General features: G+C 39.2%; 1 long non-coding RNA gene across 2 annotated transcripts; it reads right to left on the bottom strand.

Moving 5' to 3' along the window:
• Positions 1-4,541: 4,541 nt before the first annotated feature.
• Positions 4,542-22,474, bottom strand: LOC116061719. Of its 2 annotated transcripts, XR_004107790.2 has the most exons (3): positions 19,959-19,968; positions 18,510-18,514; positions 4,542-4,881 (listed from the first exon to the last, which is right to left on the bottom strand). It is a non-coding gene; the product is annotated as an uncharacterized LOC116061719 (long non-coding RNA). The 2 variants fall into 2 exon arrangements; XR_004895275.1 differs by lacking the exons at positions 18,510-18,514; positions 19,959-19,968 and adding an exon at positions 22,464-22,474.
• Positions 22,475-22,509: the final 35 nt, after the last annotated feature.

The raw sequence follows: 22,509 nt of genomic DNA, 5'->3' as shown, positions 1-22,509 counted from the left end.
CTTTGATGTTAACTAAAAAAGACAGTGAGGCTGAGGAGAGGACAATCATCAACAACCGAATAGAATGCCACAAGAAAACTTCACCTATTTTTGGGGTTAATAATTATTTTCGGCTGCACATTGATTATTATCTTCACTTATGAGCCTCCCCTTCTTGTAGCATGTTTGTGTTAATTGTAGTGGTGTCCCAATTCGAAACTTTATCAATTGTTTGCTTACTCCTCCCACTTTCCCCTTAAAAAGAATTTTTTCAGCCATGCATCTGGCACAGAGGGCTTCCCATCATGCCTTGAGAATACTTTTTTTAAAAAGTACAGAAAACTTCATTTATAATCACATTTCTTCCATGTCTATATATACTAATAAGTATATATATATATATATATATATATATATATATATATATATATATATAATAATATAATATAAGTATATATAAGTATTTGATGGGGCATCCTGGTAGCTCACCGGGTAGGGCCTTTTGTTGCATGCCATCCCCTCTCTCGCCTCCTGCCTTTCCTGTCTGTCTCTCTCAAAAAGATAATCTTGCATTTGAAGTCACAAAAAACATCAAATAGCAGCTAAAAATCCTTAGCTAGTTCTGACTCTCTGAAAAGTCAAGACGCTGGGATAAAATCAAGACAGTGAATCCATGTGGCTTGAATTTCTATGGCACTAAGCAAACATGGAACACACACACACACACACACACACACACACACACACACACACACACACACACACAATTAGTGCATTTCACTATCTTTGTGGGGACCCGTCATTGACATAATGCATTCCCTAGCCCCTTACCCTAACCTTAACCATCACAACTAAATGCCTAAACTTAACCCTAACCCTAACCATAACCATAACCTAATTCTAACCCTAATCCTAAAACCAAGTCTTAACCCTCAAACAGCCCTTTGAAGTTGTGGGGTCCAGCATTTTGGCTCCACAAAGCTGTCCGGACCCCACAAGTATACTGTATTCCTGGTTTTTGGATCCCACGAATATAGTTAAACAAGAACACACACACACACACAAGGCAGAGAAAGCCCACAGCTATAAACTGTATGTTTGAGGCAGATGATCCCCCAACAACCACTACAGAGCAGCTTCACCGAGCTAAACAAGAAATTAAAGGTGATGTTTGTTTTAGCTGAATGTTGACGACTAATAGAGCCACTTATGGCTCACATACACCAAATTGATTCAACAACCACAGACACATTCAACTTGATGTCATTAGGCACACAGCAGGTATGTATCTCCAGTTCTCTTTCAAAGCTGTATGGCTGGCATTTAGACAAATGACTGTAAAAATGCTGAGAGAAAAATATAATAAAAAGTTGAGTTCCAGATCCCGGCATCCATAAGCAACCAGGTAGGTGATAGATGGGCCTGTTTACTCCCTTTGAGAAGGATGCAACAAGGGAGGAGGGATGGAGGAGATGGAGCAGGGAGAGAAAAAGAAAAATATGCAAAAACAAAGAAGATGGAGAAAGGGATGGAGGAGGATTTTGACGGCTAGATGGAAAAAGGGTAGTCAATGAAGGACGGGAATTTGAGTGAGTGAAGAGGCGATGGAACATACAGTAATAAAGGAGCAAAAACAGAAAGGAAGGAGGGAGGAAGGAAGCCACTAAGAAAGAGGGGTGGAGTGAAGACAAATTAAGTTAAAGATGGTCCTGCAGGGAGGAAGAGAAGAATGAAAATGAAATGAGGTGAGGAGGACGTGATGGACAGAAAGAGAGAGAGAAAGAAAGGGAGCCAGACAAAGAAGGATGAGCTCAGGCATGGTGACTGATGCTTCAATTTGATTTCAAGGGAAACTTAAATTTTCAAAGACATGGTCATCAGTCAGCTGTGGGCACCTTTGCAATTGACCTGCTGTGTGTGTGTGTGTGTGTGTGTGTGTGTGTGTGTGTGTGTGTGTGTGTGTGTGTGTGTGTGTGTGTGTGTGTGTGTGTGTGTGTGTGCGGTCATTGCAAAGCACCTGCTGCCATTCAACGAATTCCAACACCTTATCAACACAAACTACATACTAGTAGAGCTCGTCAGCAGCGCAGCAGCAGCTTCAGTCCTTAGTTTTGGCTACAATCACAGACCAGTACACAATCTTTGTAACTGCAGGTTAATAGACTTCCAACCTAGAAAGACGCAGTGGGTCAAGGTTGTGCATAGAGCGCAAGTGAAATGCAAGCCATTATCCGACCTGTGTAGACAACTTATTACAACAGAAGTGTATCTCATTTGATGAGCATGAGGTGGATGTCTGAAAAATGCAACTTAAAAGCACACTGTGTCGACAATCTGTTACTCTAATCTAAGCTCCGACCATCACAGCTAAAGTTTTAGGTAAACTGTATTTTAAAGCTGCATTAATAATGCTGACATACCTTGTAATGTTGTTATGGTGAATTTGTTAGCAACATTAGCATTCTTTTTGAGTCGTATATCTGGCCACCTTGTGATTGTAACTCCAATATGCACTATCTGTTAGGAGGGGGAGTGAAAAGTTGAAAAAATTTTTTTTTTTTACTACAATCTTTCTCATATCACATTGCTCAAGTAATTTGATACATTTTAGCATAAAAATAGTGATTAGTGCAGCTTTAAGGTGTACTGGCATATACTAACATCATTCTCTTAAAATACTTCCCCTCTCTTAAAATTACTGTCCCTGAGCAATGTTAGGGTCTCAGTAGCATATTTCACATCTTCTTGTGTGTGTCTTGGTGGCAGGTTTTGAACATGTTCTCTGCCAAGGGTCCAGCCTGTTGCCCGTATAAATTTACTCCAGCACCTAAACGCTTCCAAAGCTGATGTTTGATTGGTGTGCAGTTTGCATTAATTTCTTTAAAGCAATGTTATATGATAAAACTTAATCCTACCCTTAACTACCATAAATGAAGCAAGGAAATTGCCTTATTTTTCTAAAATGGCCTTTGCTTTTCTCTTGGTAAGGTCAAAGAAAAAAAATACATAAATAACCAATGTTGTTACCACCAGAATAAAAGTACAACACACACACAAACACACATACAAACAGTGCAGCCTCTCCAGTGAATGAATCTCACTGTGCCAGGATATTGAGCCCTATGGGTATAAAGCGTCGTGGTCTAATCATAGACCGCTAGATTTGTTCTGCTTCCTGTGTGAATCACACAGCACATGAACACAAAATTCTCACAAGAATGATTACTAAATCTGCACCAAAAGTAGCCTACGATTCTGTCTCACTGAAAGCTTATTCTCCTAACACAAACAATAGGAAAGACAGTGGGCAATGTGTTTTCAGTAAGAATAGGTAAACAGTAGCCTGGGAAAACCCTGACGAACTTCCGGGAAATTTGAGATTTGCTCTGCAAGTCAGTCTGGCCAATAGCCCATTCAAGTCCATTTCCAATTTTTCCAAATCGAGGCACCAATCACAACCGTTGAGGCGGGCTTTAAACAATGACGATAGCACAGCGATGGCAAGCAGCTTTTTGTTTACATTCAATATGACGGCCACCGAAGCGCAGCAACCAAGGGGGTACGCCTCTCCCCGGAACGCATAACTCCTATGGTGCCATTTTGATGCTACCAAGCCATCACCTCCCATTAGCATTCCATTGACTGCCATTCACTTTTGCGCCACTTTGACAGCGAATAACTTTACATCTGAAGCGTTTAAAGACTCTATTTGTCCATTGTTTATTTCTAAAGAAAGACGACAATGTATAAAAGGCTCCGTTACCTTGTATCTCACATTATGGCTCGGTGGCAGACGTTGTTGTAAAAATAACGATTGTGTCATAACCCTGCAACTTACTGTCGCATAGTAGAGGAATTACCGTATAGTACAGGAGGAGCTCGCAGGCAGTTTGACTTACATTCGCTGTTTAAGTTTAATTACCAATGTTAACTAGCATTTTAGTTAGCAATAATTAGCCTGTGCCTATGTTATTTCCTTACATATACCTACACTCTCCATCTCTGCAAGATTCGGAATGATTTAGATTTCTTTTGGCACAGCTACGAGAAGACTTACAACTTTCAAAAGGTTGCTCACGTCACATTTACGTTGTCTCTCTCAGTTGGAGGCTGCGCAGTAACGCTCAGCCATCACCGGAAAAGTGCTTCTAATATCCTTCACTGGTCTCCGTCCAGAGCAACGGGATCTGTTGGTCCATTTTATATATGTCTATGGCAGCAACCCGTTGATGCCGCTGTCGCTGCTACGTCACCCCGGATCGTCGGTCTGATTGGTTGAAGGATTATCCAATTGCGCCCAGAGGCATTTGAGCAGCATCCATTGGTGACGCCCCTTTGGAAATGGGCTGTGAATGAACCTTTCCCAGACCCACTCTCAGTTACAACTGAGAAGGGTCTGGTGTCAACCAGCAGTGTTGGGAAAGTTCACTTTCTACATGAACTAGTTCAAAGTTCAGTTCACAAATTTTAAAATGAACTAGTTCAGTTCATAGTTCATACTTCAAAATATGGAACTAAGTACACAGTTCCAAAAATGAACTAGTTAATAGCTCTTTTTTTTTCCATATGTTGCTTCAGTTCAATGTGCCGTTTCAGGGTTGCTGTGGATGTGACTGAAGTGCGGATTTTCTTTTTGAAAGACGGTGGGCAAAGTTTGCACAGAAATTTAAGATTTTTCCCATCCTCAATGACCTTGTCATAAAACTTGTTTAAATGATCATACGACGCCTCCTTGCTGCTTCGTCGCCTCCATGCTGCTGTCGCCTCCATGCTGCTTTTTGTTTAGATGACGCATGCGGCGGTGCGAAACAGGTAGCTGGCGTTGCCAGATTGGGTGTTTTTTCCGCTACATATTAAGGCCTGTTTACGGTGTGTTTTAGCCGGGTTTTCGCCTGGATGGCTCTAAGAAATCTGGCACCCTATTGAACGAAGTTAAACTGAGAGAGCGTGCCGTTCATAGACACTAGAATGAAGTAATACAGTACGTTTAGTTCACGTTCGCCCAAAATATGAACGAGTTCATGAACTATCGTTCAATGAACGCGTTCAAGCACAACACTGTCAACCAGGCTAGGTAAACAGTGTTGAAGTGGGAAAGGGTTGCATTGGTACAGTAGGATGTACCTGTAAGAGCCAAGTTTATCTAAAATTAATGGGGATGGAGCTTTAGTGTTAGCAAGATCAGTGTAAAGTCTATTAGTGTAAAATAGTTATTATGATGTCGGCAGTCAGCAAGGACAAGGATGTAGGGCGAATCTCTAAAGTCAAATATGCTAGCCTAGATTCACTGCATTTAATTTGCCTTTAACTAGACACCTATTTTCTCTCTAAGAGACACGCGTGCACAGTTTTCTTAGTTCTGCTTTCTTTTCTTAATTTCTTTTCTCTTTAACTACTTTAATCCTCTTGTCGTTCTCATTGACCTGACTGGTACTTTTTATTGGACAGATGGAAATAAGATAAGACCTCGGAGCAATGTTGCTGCTCTATCACCTAGTGCATTACAGCATGAAAATGGCAAGATGTCCCATATGCTCTTAACACACTGACAGATATATATAGAAGTAGATGAATGCACATTTTCTACAGCAGTTCTGAAAATCAGCACTTTAACTCGGAGGTCTCCTGTTTCATGGTGCTAGGTGCTGGTGGAAAGACCAGCAAGTTCTGATTTCATGAATCACATCACAGTTAATCCCCTGATGTATAATGGCATTTTCACATGTCTTCTTAAATTTACCTTTTTAAGGTATTTGCATATAACTGATCCACGTGTTTCATATCAAAATGTTCAGAACAAACTCAGCTTTCCGTATAGTGACACCCACATTTTTTTCTAGAGCAATGTGTAAAGAGATAAGTTGGCGCTAAAGCAGAAAGTCTTAGGTTATATGTATATGATTAAAATAGTAAATGAACGTCTGAAATGAAATTTTGTAACATCACTTTTTTTAATTAGGAGTTTTGTCAAACATCGTTTGGATGCACCGTAGTGTCTTTTGTCCCCAGAGGGTTAAACAGTTTATCAGTAAAATGTCAGTTCACTACTGAGATCTATCAGCCTCCAGAAAAACAAATATTTAACCACAGCTCTTGCCAAAAATCCGGGGAGAAGAACTCATTTTAAACGAGTTGTTCAACACTGGTTTAACCTCAGCCCTATATTATCTAAGTATGTGTGTGTCTTCAGGTGTGCCGTTGGATGCATGTGTGTGTTGGATGTTCTCGTTTCTCATTTTGTGCGACTGTGTTGAAGTATGCCTGTGTGTTTGTGTATATGTAATGCTACTGTAAGAAGGGTTCTGGAGTCAGTCACCCAGCATTAAACCTGCATCTTCCCGGTAAATCTGCAGTCCATGCACTGAGCCAAGTTCAATCAAATCCTAATCCTTCGAAATTTATTTTTGTAACAATTTCACATTTGCCAAGGACGTAGAATGTTTGGTATCATAATGATGGAGAGAGAGAGAGAGAGAGAGAGAGAGAGAGAGAGAGAGAGAGCGAGAGAGAGAGAGAAACAAAACATGTTCCTTATGCACTGATCTCGCAACATTAGTAGAACAGTATTCATTTTTCTTTTTCTTTTTTTTCAACATGGACCCTATTTAAATGTCTATCTCTGGAGGGATCCTTTCCATAATCTTGTCAGACACTTAGAATATTAATCTGACTTTTGTGAAGGTAAATACAAGCTGGACAATTTCCCTATTAACTTACATTGTAGCTTGTTTTGCTGATGCCGACTGCAGTGATCTTGCTTAATACTGCACCAATGTCAAAGATTGTTGTTCCCATCAGTCACTTAGACACAAAAACATAGGAAAATAGGGTCCAGGTTGAAAGAAACGGTAGTTACCCTTTCACTTTGATCTTATTCCTGTTCAGTAGAACGACTGTAAGGAAACATCTTTGATACATACAGGTTATGTAGTTAGCCTACTTTTAGTCTATTTTTATTTCGTTTCATTTCCGGTATTGTTCAGGTGCCGCCGGAAATTCTGCCCGATGTCCCTCATTTGGGCCGGATGTCCATTACCTTCCGCTGCCTTTGTGTTGGCATTTTAAACTCTGGTGGGGTTTCTGTTGCTTTTGTTCAACTTTTGAACGTACACATGTTCCACCAAAACAAGTTCCTTCCCGAGGCTATTTTGCAGGGGCACCGTTGCTCTGTCTGCAATTAGCGCCTCCCAAGATGATTGTGATTGGTTTAAAGAAATGCCAATAAATCAGAGCATGTTTTTCTCCCAGAATGCTGTGTGGACTAGCCAGACCCTCCTTTGCAGCACTGTGGAGGAAGGTCTGGCAATGCGAGACTAGCCTACTTTATATCCATCTGATTAGGGATTTCTGTTATTGCATCATGCCTAAATCTAGAAGCAGTTACCTAGTTTTTACTAATTTGTTCATGCAGTCAACAACAGACACACAAACACACACACACACACACACACACACACACACACACACACACACACACACAATATGCATGTAACACCCTTCAATTGCTGATTCAGTGATCTTCTTTATGGTTGTTTTGATTAATTAAAGCAATGGTTTCTCATAAAATGCAGCGTGGTGTCCATTTAATTTAAAGCTTTAACGAGCAGACATAAGGCCAGTAAAGCAGAAATGCAGTAAAAAATAAATTAAGAAATAAATAAAAGATGGCTTCACCTGGCACATCTTGTGTATTATTATGTGAAGAGGAAATGCAATAAAATCCTGGAATAGTCTGTGGAAAATTTGAGATACAGAGTTCAATCCTCGTCTCTCTCACAGCGTTTTTTTCTCTCCATCAAAACCATGAGGCAATAATGAGGAAGGGGAAAATTACTATTTCACAGCTCACCTATCTGCAATATGTCAAGTTACAGGCACGATTGCTGGAGAACAACAATACAAAATCAGAAATTTAAAATTTAAAAATATTTTTTTTATAGAAAAATCAAAGCAATAGAACCGATTGATACATTCTATTGGCTTACATATATGTGAGTGTACTGCTATTGTTCCTCATTCAATTTCAATTTATTGTTATTTATAGTGAATTATCACCATGGACCATGATCTCAGAACACTTCACAACAGAAATTGAAAATTTACAATTTAATAAATATAAAAGGCGGAATTAAATATAAAATATAAAATCAACAACACAAAAAGGAATATAAATGGAATATCACAGGTTTAAATTGTTATATATATATATATATATATATCATATATAATGATAAAAAAAAACAATGGTTCAAAAGTTATGGATTTTAAACATGTCCATAATACTTTGAATAAAGAAATGTTTTAAGTCTTGATTTTAAAATATCCACTGAGCCTGCCTCCCTAACGTTGGATGGGAGACCATTCCAGAGGGAGGGTGCGCGAAAGGCAAAGGCCCGGTGACCAGCTGATCTTTTTTTTTTCATGTTGTGACTGCTTCATCAGCTTGTTGATGCATTATCCAGAAACAGAACATAGATGTGTGACATACTTATAGGATTAAGAGTCTATACAGCCATGCTAGCGGCTCTGTGTTGCTGTACTTATAGGCACAGCAGTGCTTTTAGCTAAATGCTAACCTGAGCATGCTAACATGCTCACAATGACAATGCTAACATGCTGATAATTAGCAGGTATAATGTTTACCATGTTCTCCATCTAGTTTAACGTGTTAACATTTGCTAATTGACACTAAAACAAAGTACAGCTGAGGCTGACAATTATGGCATCAGTTTTGCAGGTATTTGATCATAAACCAAAGACAAGGTTGTACTTTTGTACCTGATGATGGGACTAGACGAAAAGTGAAGAGATCAGCAAAGTTATTGCAATTAATCCTGACACCAACATGAATGTGCATGTCAAATTTTATGTATAGGATAGAGGAGAAGTCAGGGGATCACCAAAGTCATGAAGGATCATCCTCTGAGCATCATGGATATCTGTACCAAATAACAAGGCAATCAATCTCATAGTTGTCAAGACACTTCAGTTAAAGCCCAAAATGTCAACCTGTTAGGGGATCACCGTTGGATACATCCTCTGAGGTCCATGAGTCCATGAAAATCCACAGTTGGCATTTAAGAGAAAACAAGTCATTTTCTTTAATCTCTTTGTTTTCACTGTCCCTACCCCTCCATCTATAGCCTAACACTGTATGCCCTGCCATTTTAAATATCTATCAAATCTTTTTTTTCCTGCACTGCTTATTTGATTATCATCTGTCATCATCCTTGCCGACCATCAGTGAAGCGTGACGGTGGATTTCACGTTTAATTATACAGAACATCTTTCCCCTGGTCTGACCAGAATACACTCATTAACAACAGCGGGCTCACACATGAATTTGCACAAGTGGATTTATGCAGACAAAAGAACACTTGCACAGCAAGGGCTTCATCCGGCAGAATTAAAGCACATTTTTTGAGCTGTCATGCTTAATAACCACTCAAAATGTCCTGGTCGTACAAAATGAAATGACAACATTGAAAGGGTGAAAAAGCTGTTTTTTATATATATATATATATATATATTGTACATTAGTTATACTGAGTACAGATTTTGACAGACATTTTTTTCTGTTTTGCCACTGTTTAGAGGCAAAATCTTTTAATCAAAAAGTATAATAAATGTTTAAAAGTTGACACATAATTACTTCACTTGGCTAGTGGAAACCATGTTTTTATGCAAATTAGGATAGGCTATATTGATCCTTGAAAGTAGAACTAATTAAAATTTCTGTGAATTTCTCTTTTCTAGAAGTTTTCAAGTTCCTTTAATGCAGATAATTTGATAATAAGTGAGAGATATTAATGGTAATGTGAAAAAGGTCTTATTGGCTTGGATACATCATACACACACACACACACACACACACACACACACACACACACACTTTCTATAATCAACTGCTCTCTGCAAACCGGCTGTGTCCCATTGTATTTTAAACATGCAGTGGTTCAGCCACTTTTAAAGAAAACAAATCTGGATCCCTTAATTCCCACAAACTATAGGCCAATCTCCAAAATGCCTTTTATCTAGAAAATTTTAGAAGAAGTTGTAGCTAATCAGCTCTCTGCTGTTTTAGCCACTCACAACATACTAGACACATTTCAAGGGCTTCCGTCAGAAACACTCTACAGAAACCGCTCTTCTTAGAGTATCCAATGATCTAATGATTAGGTCCAATTTTATTTACACTGTATATGCTTCCCCTAGGCCACATAATTAGGCAATTTGGAGATATACGTTATCATTTCTACGCTGATGACATCCAGCTGTATGTCTCTTTTAAGCCGGAGGAAACTAACAAAGTGTCAGCACTGCTCAATTGTTTGTCCTCCATTAAGGATTGGTTGGCAAACAATTTCTTGCAGCTTAATGAAGATAAGACCAAAGTCCTTATTGTTGCTCCGGATACTACAGCCTCCAAAGTTGTTAATCTTTTGGGGTCCCTTTCTTCAGTGGTACAGTCCAAACCTTGGTGTTATATTAGATCAGAATATGTTTCTTGACCAACATATCAGGTCACTGACCCGCACATATTTCTTTCAACTGAGAAACATTGCTAAACTTAGGACCGTGGTTTTGCAAGATGAACTTGAGATGATCATTCATGGTTTTGTTTCATCACGGCTTGATTACTGCAACTCCATTTTATTCTTAGCAAGTCATCCCAGGACCGTCTACAACTAGTGCAGAATTCTGCTGCTAGGCTGTTGACCAGGTCCACCAGGATGTCACACATCCCTCCTGTGTTATCCATGTTACATTGGCTTCCAATTAAGTTCAGGATCCAATTTAAGGTTCTAGTTCTTACATATAAAGCATTGCATGGACCGGCGCCTGTTTATATCTCTGACCTGCTCCATCCGTACATCACTAACTCACAGATCTTCTAACCAGGGACTACTGGTGGTCCCACGCACTCGTTTAAAGACTAAAGGTGATCGTTCCTTTGAAGTGGTAGCTCCGACCTTGTGGAATGCCCTTCCTGTTAACTTAAGTTCTGCAGTCTCGGTTGACGCTTTTAGAAAGCAACTGAAAACATACTTGTTTCAACTGGCATTTGTCTAATGTTTATAATTTTGGGTTTTATTCTTTTAATCCTCATTGGAATTGCATTTGTTGTTGCTTGTTTATTTTCTGTTTTGGATCCTATTGTATTTTAATTAGGGCTGTCAAAATAACGCATTAATTTCGATTAATTAATCTGAGAAAAAATAACGCAGATTAATCCATTCCATATTGACGTTTGACCCGGAGCCGTTCTAGCCACCATTCGACTGTAAAATGAAGGAGGGAGACGAGAATGTGCTGCCTGGATCATTAACTGGAACATTTAATTAATTGAAAGTCTTCTTCCTGCCAACCCTGGCTACCGAAATCTGGTTCCACTGATATGTCTGCTCTTCTAGCTAGTAGCTGGATTAAACATGGTTAAAATGCTGACAGCTAACGCTAAACGGTGTAAAGTTTGACTGTGTTTTACTGTAGAGGATTCAACACCGGTATGTAACAATCTGCAGCTGCCTTCGGAAAAACAACACAGACGGTGCGTTCAATGAAACTGGTAAACTACACCCTCGTGGTGCATTTGAAGTTATTGTAAATGTCCTTTTCCCATCTGGTGGTTGTTTTTGTCGTTCAACAGCAATTTACTAGTGAAATATTATTATTGTTATACATTATTATTAAATCATTTAATTTTGACCATATGGCCTTAGCAATAAACAAGCCGTTCTTTAATGTCACTGACTGTTGTTTAGTACCCTTTTTTTTTCTTTTCTTTTTTTACTTTCTCAAAAAGTATCGGTTCAGGCACCGTTAATTATGTATGCAATTAATTTCGATTAATTAATCACAGAGTATGTAATTAATTAGATTACATTTGTTAATCAATTGCCAGCCCTAATTTTAATCAAATGTGTTTTGTGTGAAGCACTTTGTGACTCTGTCTGTGAAAGGTGGTATATCAAATAAATTACTTACTTACTTACTTACACACACACACACACACACACCATAACTGACCTATAGGAAAATAGCCAATTTACTTTTTTCTATAGGGTAGTGTGGCTGGGATTTTATATAGACATGGTTAACTGGTTTGATAGACAATGTGAATAGATTAGACATAAAAAGATCAGACTTTAATAATACAAGGCTTAAAAAACCTGATGTTCTGCCTCTCCTATAATAGTTCTATATAAATTCCACATATACAGTGCAGTGCTGCCCACAATAGCGCCACTTATCATTGAGGTGACAGGCACATAATAACATGGCGCTACGGCTAATGGTTCCCACACACTCAGGACTTAAAATGTATTTCTCTCTGACTATAACTTCTGCCCTCCTCCTTCTTAAACATGATGGGATAATCCATCCCACAAAGGCAATGATTCATGGGTAATGACTAGCACCATTACAGGACTTGTTCTTAGCCCAAAGAGCTTTAACCTTTACAAAACTAGTTTGTTTTATTATTTTGTTTGCTTTCAAGTAAGATCATTTTGCAATGCTTTAATTATGGCCTGCAACCTAAAGCGTCATTCTTTGTGCTAACAGTGTACCAGTACAGTACATACTGATACAAGGGAACAAAATAAAAAGTCAGAGACTAAAGAGGTAACAATCTAGAAACTTAAAAATAATTCGTACTGTTGACTGGATATGTTAGCTTGGTGTAGAGGTGAGAGGAGGCAGCTAGCCATTGTTTTCAAAAAATATGTCGAATTGAGAAATGGAAAGAAATGTGTACAATAGCTACAATATCGTTATTGTTTATTTTCCTAAAACATAAAGTGAGGAAAATTCAAATGCCAGCTTAAGGTATGTTTGTCAGAGCTGGACCAATGAAAAGTAATGCAATTAACTTATTTTTGCTATTTAGTTTAAATAATTATTTTTTGAAAGTTTTTCAGTGTATGTAACAAGAAATCTTTGATCGAGGGCCTCAATACAGTAGGTAGCACTTACAGTATAACCCTCGATTAAATCCATTAAAACTGATGGGGAGGGAAGAAGAGATTTATGCACAGGTCTATCCCTGAGGACATGGTGCGCAGTGTATGTGTGTGCTTGCGTGCATGTGTGTGCATAGCACCTGGTGATAGCCTTTCTAAATCACTGTTACAGTTGATTGGACGGGTTGTGGATCACTCAGGCATCCGGTGCCATTAAGTCATAAAACCAGGAAAAGAGACCATATATGCCATCAAATGAACAAGATATTAGAAGAACTAAACCATGTGAGTGTGTTTGAGTGTACATGCATGTAAGTGTGTGTGGTGATCTGGGTTCACCAGCAATTGGGGGATGGAGAAGGTTTCATTATAATCTACAAAATATCTCGAATTAAAAGGTGTGTGTGTGTGTGTGTATTGTAACTGTCTCCCTCGTCTTCATATGTGTATATCAATCCTTGTGTCAGTATACAGTATGTGCATACAGGAGGTAACTAATTGTGTGTGTGTGTGTGTGTGTGTGTGTGTGTGTGTGTGTGTGTGTGTGTGTGTGTGTGTGTTTCACAAAAGTAAAGAACATCTTGCCATTATCATGCTGCACTGAACTGTGGCAGAGCTGAAAATGGCTCAAAGGTCAAATTTGTTCCATCTGAAAAGGAGAAACTGGAAAGGCAGTTTGTGTGTGTGTGTGTGTATGTGTGTGTGTGTGTGTGTGTGTGTGTGTGTGTGTGTGTGTGTGTGTGTGTGTGTGTGTGTGTGTGTGTGTGCTTGTGTGAGTGTGAGTGTGAAAGGGAACCAAGAAGGTTTATCACCTTAATGTTAGTTTGAGATGTTTTATGGCATCCATGAAGCTTCAGCAGATGGCACGATAGGCGCCTTCCCTGCAGTGTGCTGTTTGCTGTTCTGTCGGTTAAAATAGCTTAGACCATAAATGATTAATGGTGATAGCTGCATATCTGTGTGTGTGTGTGTGTGTGTGTGTGTGTGTGTGTGTGGGTGTGCATGTGTGTTTGTGCGTGCATGTAAGAGAAAGAGAGGGAAAAGACAGTCTACCGTGTGTGTGTGTGTGTGTTTTGTGGATGTTTATTTAGTTAAGTGAATGAGCTGCTGGGCACTGTTACAGCATCATGACATAATTTCCCCTGAGCAGAGTCAAGAACATCCAAAACTGTTTCCCTTGTCCAACAATGAAATTGTATTTGCATTGTGTTATGAAAATAAGATATGAAAACATACCGGAGCTGGAGCCTCAGTCCGAGGCCACCCTTAAAGCCAAGGTTTAATACCTGTGAGAGTGGAATTTCTACTGTTATGCAAAGCAGCAGGTTTAATTTAAAATGAATACAGAAAGACAGTGAATGCAGGGGTTTGGTTAGAGGCGGAAGATTCATCATCATGAAAATAACTTACGGTATTAGAATAATGATAAAATAATTCAACTTCAGACTGATCTCAGTCTCAAGGAAATAAATATTGTTTTCATTGGTAATGGCATAATTATACTGGAGGTTTCTTCATTTGTTTAAAAGTCAGTTAAATAATACAAACAATATGGATCTGTTTCTACATTTTTCTTTGTCAGAAGTTTTATTTTGATAATCAGATTAAATTGCCATCTCATTTCACTTAATCATTCAGCCTGACGTCGTGCTTATGTTAGTCATGTCCTGTAGGGGAACTGTTTTGTTTTGCCCAAACCAATATGTTGCAAGTGTTGTATCTGTCGCTATACAGACATAGGTATCTTGATAAATACAAAAGATAACAAATTTTAATCCTACCTACAAAGCTCTTATTTGTTGATTGTTTGTCAAGCAGTCAACTACAACATCACCAGACCTTTTTGATTGGCTGAACATATCAGAGATATGGAGGGTGATATAGAGGTCCAAAACCAGGCTAATGAAGTGCAATAAAAACATTACTGCTTTCTATTGAAAAGTGGAGCAACTTGGAGCTCTACTTGCTTTCTGAAGCAGGTAAGACTAAGAGCTGAAAACGATAAGATTAGGTCAACTAACAAAAGTCTAAACCTCTGCATTTAGTATGTTGATTGCATACTCTTGGCACGGTTCCAGGTTCTGACAAAGCAAAATCACACAAGGTCCATTTCTTAGCTGTTTTGAGTTTGTGATCCTATTGTAGACGCTAAATTTATATATATATATATATATATATATATATATATATATATATATATATATTTTTTTTTTTTTTTTTTTTTTATTAAGGGAGGGCCAATAAGAGCAAGCTCTCATTTCCAATGACGCCCTGATTACATGCCATGTAAAATTACAATACATATAAAAATTATTGAACATATTGTAGTAATAATATATACAGTTGCAATACATAGTTCACACATAAAACAATTACAGATTACAATAGGTTGGTTGAAGATGATCTACAATTGAAAGCACCAGAACCTTGTTTAAATGGAGCTTGTGGTGAGATTGTTTTGTCAACTACTGTTTCCAAGCTCACAAGTGAACTTTCACTCTCACTTTTTCCTGTTTTCACTGCTATAGCAGCCTCCTTTTATGCCGTTAAGCGTTCAAGTCGATTTCCTGTCCAATACGAGCCAATAGCACAATGTAACGCAATGTAAAACTCAGTGAAGAGGCTGTAAATCCTCTCAGCAGTGGTCCCATGTGTTAATGCTGACTCAGAAGGTTGAGACTGTTGATGAATATGTTGTTGTTAAAAACCCCTATGATGGGAGGCATCCACTTTGAGCAAGGCACTAAAGTCTCCAACTGCCAGTGTGCCTGTAACATGCTAAAAAACAAAACAATACATGCTCCTCTGAAGTACATTCTCTGCACAAATAACTACACACCCTGACTACACACCCTCAGCCGGCTTTGTCTCCGCCCCGGTGTCTCTTTAAGTGATAGGCTGTAAAGCATTAGCGCCGACGGAGTGTCAAAGTCCTGCTCAGCTGTCAGAGCTCCTCTGTGAAACTGTAGATGGAGTCAGAACATGACTGTAATTACAACACTTGTCATCGATGTAGACAAGAGAAGAAGGCAGAGATACAGACAGCAGAGAGGGAAGAGCCATTCAGTTTGTTATACAACAAAAGCTTATGCATGTTACATGCATGGCAACAGTTATATATGCTCTACTGCATATCCATTTAACAATATCTCCTATAAGAAAAATAAAGATATACTGTAGATGAAACCTGAAAATCAATTCAAAAAGTGGTAAACATCCATCACAGTTCACAGACCAATTTGCTGGTTCAATTTACATACTTACACACTTTGCACTGAGGGATTATTACCGATGTAACAGGTATGCTTACGTTTGGTTTTACTGGCTAAACAGTTGAGAATCATAACCAGTTGATTACAACCTGTCTGATTATTCAATTGCTCATGTTTTTCACATATTATAGCCACGTCGCAGTGCTTCCAGATTACTTTATTGAATACAATTTCATAATATCCAAAAGAAATGATGGCCTTAGCTACAAAACCAAGACACAAGTTTCATTAAACCAAAATTATCCTGAAGTACCAAAGTGGCATGTGATGGTATAACTGGTACTGAGGCATTTTTGCAGATGTGTTGTCATCATAAATCCAGTTTACAAGGACCTCCACCAAGGGCAAACATCTCCATGTAAAGCAACATTGTCATGTGGTATCCACGGCCGAATGTACATTCATTGTTGTTGTCATACATGTTTTCCACTTGATAAATCAGATGAAATCTACAAAGTGGAAGAAAGTGGGTTTTTTGAGCAGCTTCCTGATGGAAAGCTGAGGAAACAGTCAACCTTTTCCTTTGTATACAAATGTTTTAGAAATAATTCTCGCTGAGATGGAGACACTTTCAAATCCATGAGTTACAACTGCCTGTAAGAAAAAAAAGTGATGTAAGCTCAGCACTTTTGCAAATGTGGCAAAATAAACAAATGTGTAATTTGCACAGTCCAGTCCTCCGTGTGTGAGAAAGCACATTACTGGTCTCCATTGACTGAAAATGTTGCTGGTGGTCCAATGAGCTTTCACTGTCCCTGACCTTGAGTAGGGAAAACCAGTGCTTCCAGCCAAGTTGACAGACAGACAGACGGGCAGAGAGAAGATAACATTATTATTTTATGGTAGTTGTGGTTCACTGATCTTAATCGTATTGTACATGTTGTGCCTCACAGCTACATCTCTCCATGTCAAAGAGAATTAAAGTTACAGGAGTTCAAAGTAACTTTAATGTTTGGCTGTGATGCCCTCAGCTCAGCACTGTATCACTTGTATCAGCCTGCTAACTCTTCTCAGCCTGGTTACCACTGCAGGCCAGAGCTTACTCATTACACTGTTTACTATGAGAGGGACAAATATGTTCCAAATAAAAATAGATAAAAATATTTTCGAATACACAGGTGCCTCTAAGCAAGGCTCTGAACGCCCACCTGTTTTCTTGGAGATTCTCAGTGAAAGAATACTGGAGGAGATTTTTGCACAATGATTTTTGCACAACAAAAACATCTCTCTTTAGTCTTTTCTGTAGCCATCTCTTATTTTTGTTATCTTTCCTGTTCATTATTTTATTGTTCATCTCTTCCTCCCCTTTACTTCTTCCTGAAGCCCAACCTCTGCACTTCATTGGCTTTCCCATGGATAATTCAATTCACAGAACTCACTAATGAGCCTGACACACCAGTGTGCAGTAAGGTCAAGGCCTTACACTTCAAGCAAACCTTAACGTTGCTGCCAAGAAATGGCTTTCAAAATCCTCCTCTGTAGATTCTACAACATGCATGTTTTTTAGGAAGTTGCTAAAGTTGTTAAAAAGAAAAAAAGGCTGCAATTATATATCTTGATTTGGACAATATAGCAGTAGTGTTATCAAAGGAAAACTATGCCTGCACATATTTTTTTATATTTTTTTAGTGAAGACTTCCAACAACCCCTTGGAAGGTTTTTGCAGCAGCCCGGGGAAAATATCAGAGCTTAGTGTTGTGGGATTGCTTAAGGGTTAGAAGCAGTCAAGCTGAGAGAAAATGGAGGATGAGAGAGTTTATGTAACGTGACACTGCAAGTAGAGCTTTCCCGTAAAGTTAGCCCCAGTGGCTACATAAGAGGCATGCGTGATATCCTTGCCTACATTACAGGCTATTGAGGATCACCCTTCTGCTGCTGAGAATAAAGATTAATTTGTCAGACGAGCCGTTGGTTCATTTTCATCCTATCATTCAAGATCAGAATCAGAATCAGAATCAGCTTTATTGGCTAGGTTTGCGCAAACAAACAGTTAATGTTAAAAACCGGTTAATCTTTGCTCTCAAAATACAACACTCACTTAACTTCGCTGAGAGCTTTTCTTTTCCAGCTCTCAGCGAAGGCGGTCGCTTTTTTTCTCCCTCTCCCTCCCAGGCCTACCCTGCTTGCTATCTTGTCTTGTGTTGTCTGTTGTTAACTTTTTAGAGACTCTCCCTGCAAGGCTCTACAAATACCTAAAAATCATGGAATTGATTAACTGGTCTCTCAACGCAATTGACACTGTATTCTCGAGGAGGAGCACTGGTTCGGGTGAGCCAGCATGTCCTGACGGGACGTTTGCTGAGGGGTATACGATGGACGGCTGGGAGAAACGGCGTGTCGTGTGTCTCTCTGCTCTTTCCGTGGAGGACGTTGAGGATATCTACCTATTTGGAACCCTGATAACTGGAATGTTGCTGATTGGAGGATGCTTCGCTCTGGTTTATCGAAAAATTGGAAAGACTTTGGTAGCTGTCCAAAGCCCAAGGAAGCTGCCTGGCCTGACTGAAGCTGTCGAAAAAGCGATCAGTTCGCAAACTGGAACTATTAATCGCGTGATGGAAAACAACATGGTAATGACCCGCGGCTTGGATACCATCATGAGGAAGGTCATGGATTTGGAAAGAAAAATTGACCAGTTGAACAGTTGAACAGTTGAACAATAGAATGTATGTCTAAATTAGAGCAGCCATTCGTGTAGACAAAACAAATTTAATCTTTCGGCTCCCTTATCCTGAACGGCCTTGCCAAGGCCGTTTCTTGGAACAAACAGTCACCCTGTTGGGGCTCTGCAAGCGAGACTCTCTTGGTTCCTCCCCCGTCTTCCCCACTGCCTGCTGATTGTCGTATCGGTTCTGGACTGTTCAAGGGTGTCACCACGGCAACGTGCTGTGTTATCGCTATAACATTCTGCGGACTGGGACACTAGTGGGACTGCCGGGCTGTGCGTTTCTCAGCAGGCCAAACTCCCCCAACCTACCCCCTCCCCAGTCCCACGCCTTCGCCGCTAAATGTGCAACTGTACATTTATGTTATGTTATGTTATGTTCAGCAGTGCAAATGTACTGCTTGTGTGCCTATGTGCTGAGGTGTTTTTTCCTGTTCCCACACTGTTCTTATCTTTATGAGGATAGTCTGAGAGTTGCTTTTTTTTCCCTCTCCTCTCCTTCATGTCATGCTGTATCTGTCCCTGCTATGTTATGTTATGTATGTGATTATTATTATTATTCAGTCAACTAATAAGCAAAATACCAGTGCAACAGTGCAAATATACTGTTTGCGTGCTTTAAATGTGCTCCTGCGAGAGTTGTGTTGAATGTTTTGGATGTAAAGCGCTTTGAGCTGCACTCTGTGTATGAAAGGCGCTATACAAATAAAGCTATGATGATGATGCTATGAACATATAAGAATAAAAAACAGAAGGTTGCTGACAGTTTGGATAAAGTCGATACAGAGAGAGGCAGATTTAATGAGTGTTGTCTCAGTTCCCACTGCAGTCACATTACCTGAAGACATGAAACAATTTGTAGTAATAATGGAGATCATTTGTCCTGTCCTGTAAAACAAGACTTAGAGTCTACAGCCGTGCTGGCAACTCTGTGAGGGTGTACTTTAAGTGGATCACCGTGCTTTGAGCAAAATGCTAACATCAGCATGTTTAATATCAACTTGTTGATGTTTAGCAGTTATGTTTGCCATGTTAACCATCTTAGTTCAGTGTGTTAGCATGCTTACATTTGCTAACTAGATAATGCATTTCCTGCAGAAAATGCGTGTGAATGCTGAATAGCTAAATAACAAAAACTAAACTGGATTAATAGTTAAATCCGTAAGAAGTTGAAGTAGTGAGAATAGTTGGAAAAGCGGGAATGGTTTTAATAGTATGAATTTCATTGCCAAGTTGAATAACACCACTATAATGTAAAAGGATGTGGAATAATTAAAAGTTTTTTTTAAAAGCTAATGCTAAAGCTAAACTGGATTGCTGGTTAAAATGTCTAAGAAGAAAATAAAGTTGTAGGAATTGTGGTAAAGTGATAAATGTTCTAATTAATATGATATATTTTAAGTTTAATAATAGCCATATTGTATGAAAGTTGTAGGTGTTACAACAGTGGCACAACAGTGGAAAGCGAGCGGCATCCATTCGGCACACATCGCGGCACCACAGTAGTAAACGTCTGCAGACTGCAGTTCGGTGCGGCTGCTGCATAGCGCAGATGCTGCTGAATCAGCATTCATACAATTAGCACTAAACACAAAGTCATTAGTTTTGCAGGTATTTGGTCATAAACATAACTATTGAACAAAGTGAAAATATGATAATGGTAATGGTGCAAGATCAAATTTAAACGATCACTAAAGGCTTATAGGCTTCATTGTCTGGGCACTATGAATTTCACTTCCAAATTTTATGGCAATTCATATAATCAACAAGTCCTCCAATTTATGTCACGGCATAACCACACTCTGGGATAGCGTGATATTGTTATTTGTCTACGGCTTCCAGAGTTTGGTTTACTATTGAATATGAAACTACAGAAACTAAAGGCTAGCCCCCCAGGCTGAAAGTAAGGATGGCCTACCTTTGTCCTCCGCCCGGGCGCCGCTTGTTCCGTCTTCGACCAGCTCAGTCCTTGGTGCAACGTTGACACACGGTTGATAGTTCATTTGTAGACATTTAAGACGCGGACATACACAACTTAATAGGGGAAAAGAGGATTCATTGACTGTCTGCCAGTCTGTCCTTAACTTCCGTTTTTGTAAACTCTGACACAGGTAAGCCACACCCACCTCAGCCTGGCGGTAGGCCAAAACAGCCAATACGAAAAAGACACTTAAAAATGACTCCGTGTTTTCTAATCTGACACCCCAATCAGCCCCAATCAATTTTTCTTTTGGGTGGGGGAGGCAAAGTTTGGGGGTGACAGCCTTAATACAATGGTTCTCCAGACATTTCACTTAAAAACCACAAATGTCAACCTCATGGTGCAGAAAGAGAAGCGAAGTGTAGGGTTCATCATCAGGGGACCATGAATGTACAAAATGGATTGACAAATTATCCAATACATTTTTACCTCTAAAAGATCCAATCTTCCTCCTGTCAGGAAAAACAGAAGCAGTAATGGAATCCATAGAGGACGATTTTAAACACATTTTCAATACATCAGGAAAAGAGAAATAGTAAAATTTTGACCTTATACTTATGGATCTGCAGATGAGTTCAGTTAATTTCATTATCCTTCCTGAAATGGAAAAGGTTGGTGGGAAATACATGGATTAAATGTCTCTCCAACATAACTGTGTCTCAAAAGGGAACACTGTTTTCCATTTTTCTCAAGGATATTGTTTTGGTACAAAGAGGCCATTCCATAACTGATTGCTAGCTACATCAATAGAAGTTGCTTAATGAATCCACCCTTTCAATCCACAGTTAGAATAGTTTGAAATACTGAATGTTATACTGAATGTCAAATGTGTTGTGAATGTTACGGATGTTACAGGGATGGATCCTCAATTTTGAACCCTCATTTTTGTACATTACAACTTTCAGCTGGCTCAAAAGTGCTGTCCTGAGTTGAGGAAAGGATAGTATTTCATCTTAGGAGATCGGACTAATGACACAGTATGTCTTCTGAGGACAAAGTGCTTCTATTGGACATGGAAAGTGTTTCTGCTAAACAGAAATGATGATAGCTGTAAAACATTCTCTCCGGTAGCTCAGCGGCCATTAACTGTTGGATTTAAGCCATGCATCGCAAACAGGATGTTTCAAAAGACGTTTATGCTGTGTGAGTCAGAAAGACAAATATGTTGTGTCCTCTTTGAGTTCAGCATTGATCTGGTTTGGCCATGACTACATTAAAAATATCGCCTGGTGCAGCGTTGTGTGTTATTATGAGTGTTTGAATAATTCAATGAAAGTGTGTGTGTGTGTGTGTGTGTGTGTGTGTGTTCTTCTGTTGTCTGTTACTCACTCTTACTCTTCGCTAATTGTGAGCCCACAGTTAAAACTTAAGCTATTTTTACCTCACAGTAAATTATTTATCAGCGTACATTATTCAACAAGTGTAATAAGTGCAGTGTGCTGGTTAAATGAATACGGGAATGGCAATCATTTAAAAAAACACATTTCTCATTTGATCTAACTGGCAACAGCTTTCGCATGACTGCAGGGTATTCAGGCTGCCTTCCAGAGCCGTGCCGTGCTGTGTTAGCTTATGTTCTAACTTTCTATGTGATGCTGCACAGATGCCTGTCACATACCATAACATTTGTTGCAGATACTAACAACT

This window comes from Sander lucioperca, chromosome 15 (genome assembly GCF_008315115.2).
Source record: "Sander lucioperca isolate FBNREF2018 chromosome 15, SLUC_FBN_1.2, whole genome shotgun sequence".
Taxonomy (NCBI): domain Eukaryota; kingdom Metazoa; phylum Chordata; class Actinopteri; order Perciformes; family Percidae; genus Sander; species Sander lucioperca.
The sequence above is the reverse complement of the archived record's forward strand: the minus strand, read 5'-3'. Positions and strand labels throughout refer to the sequence as shown.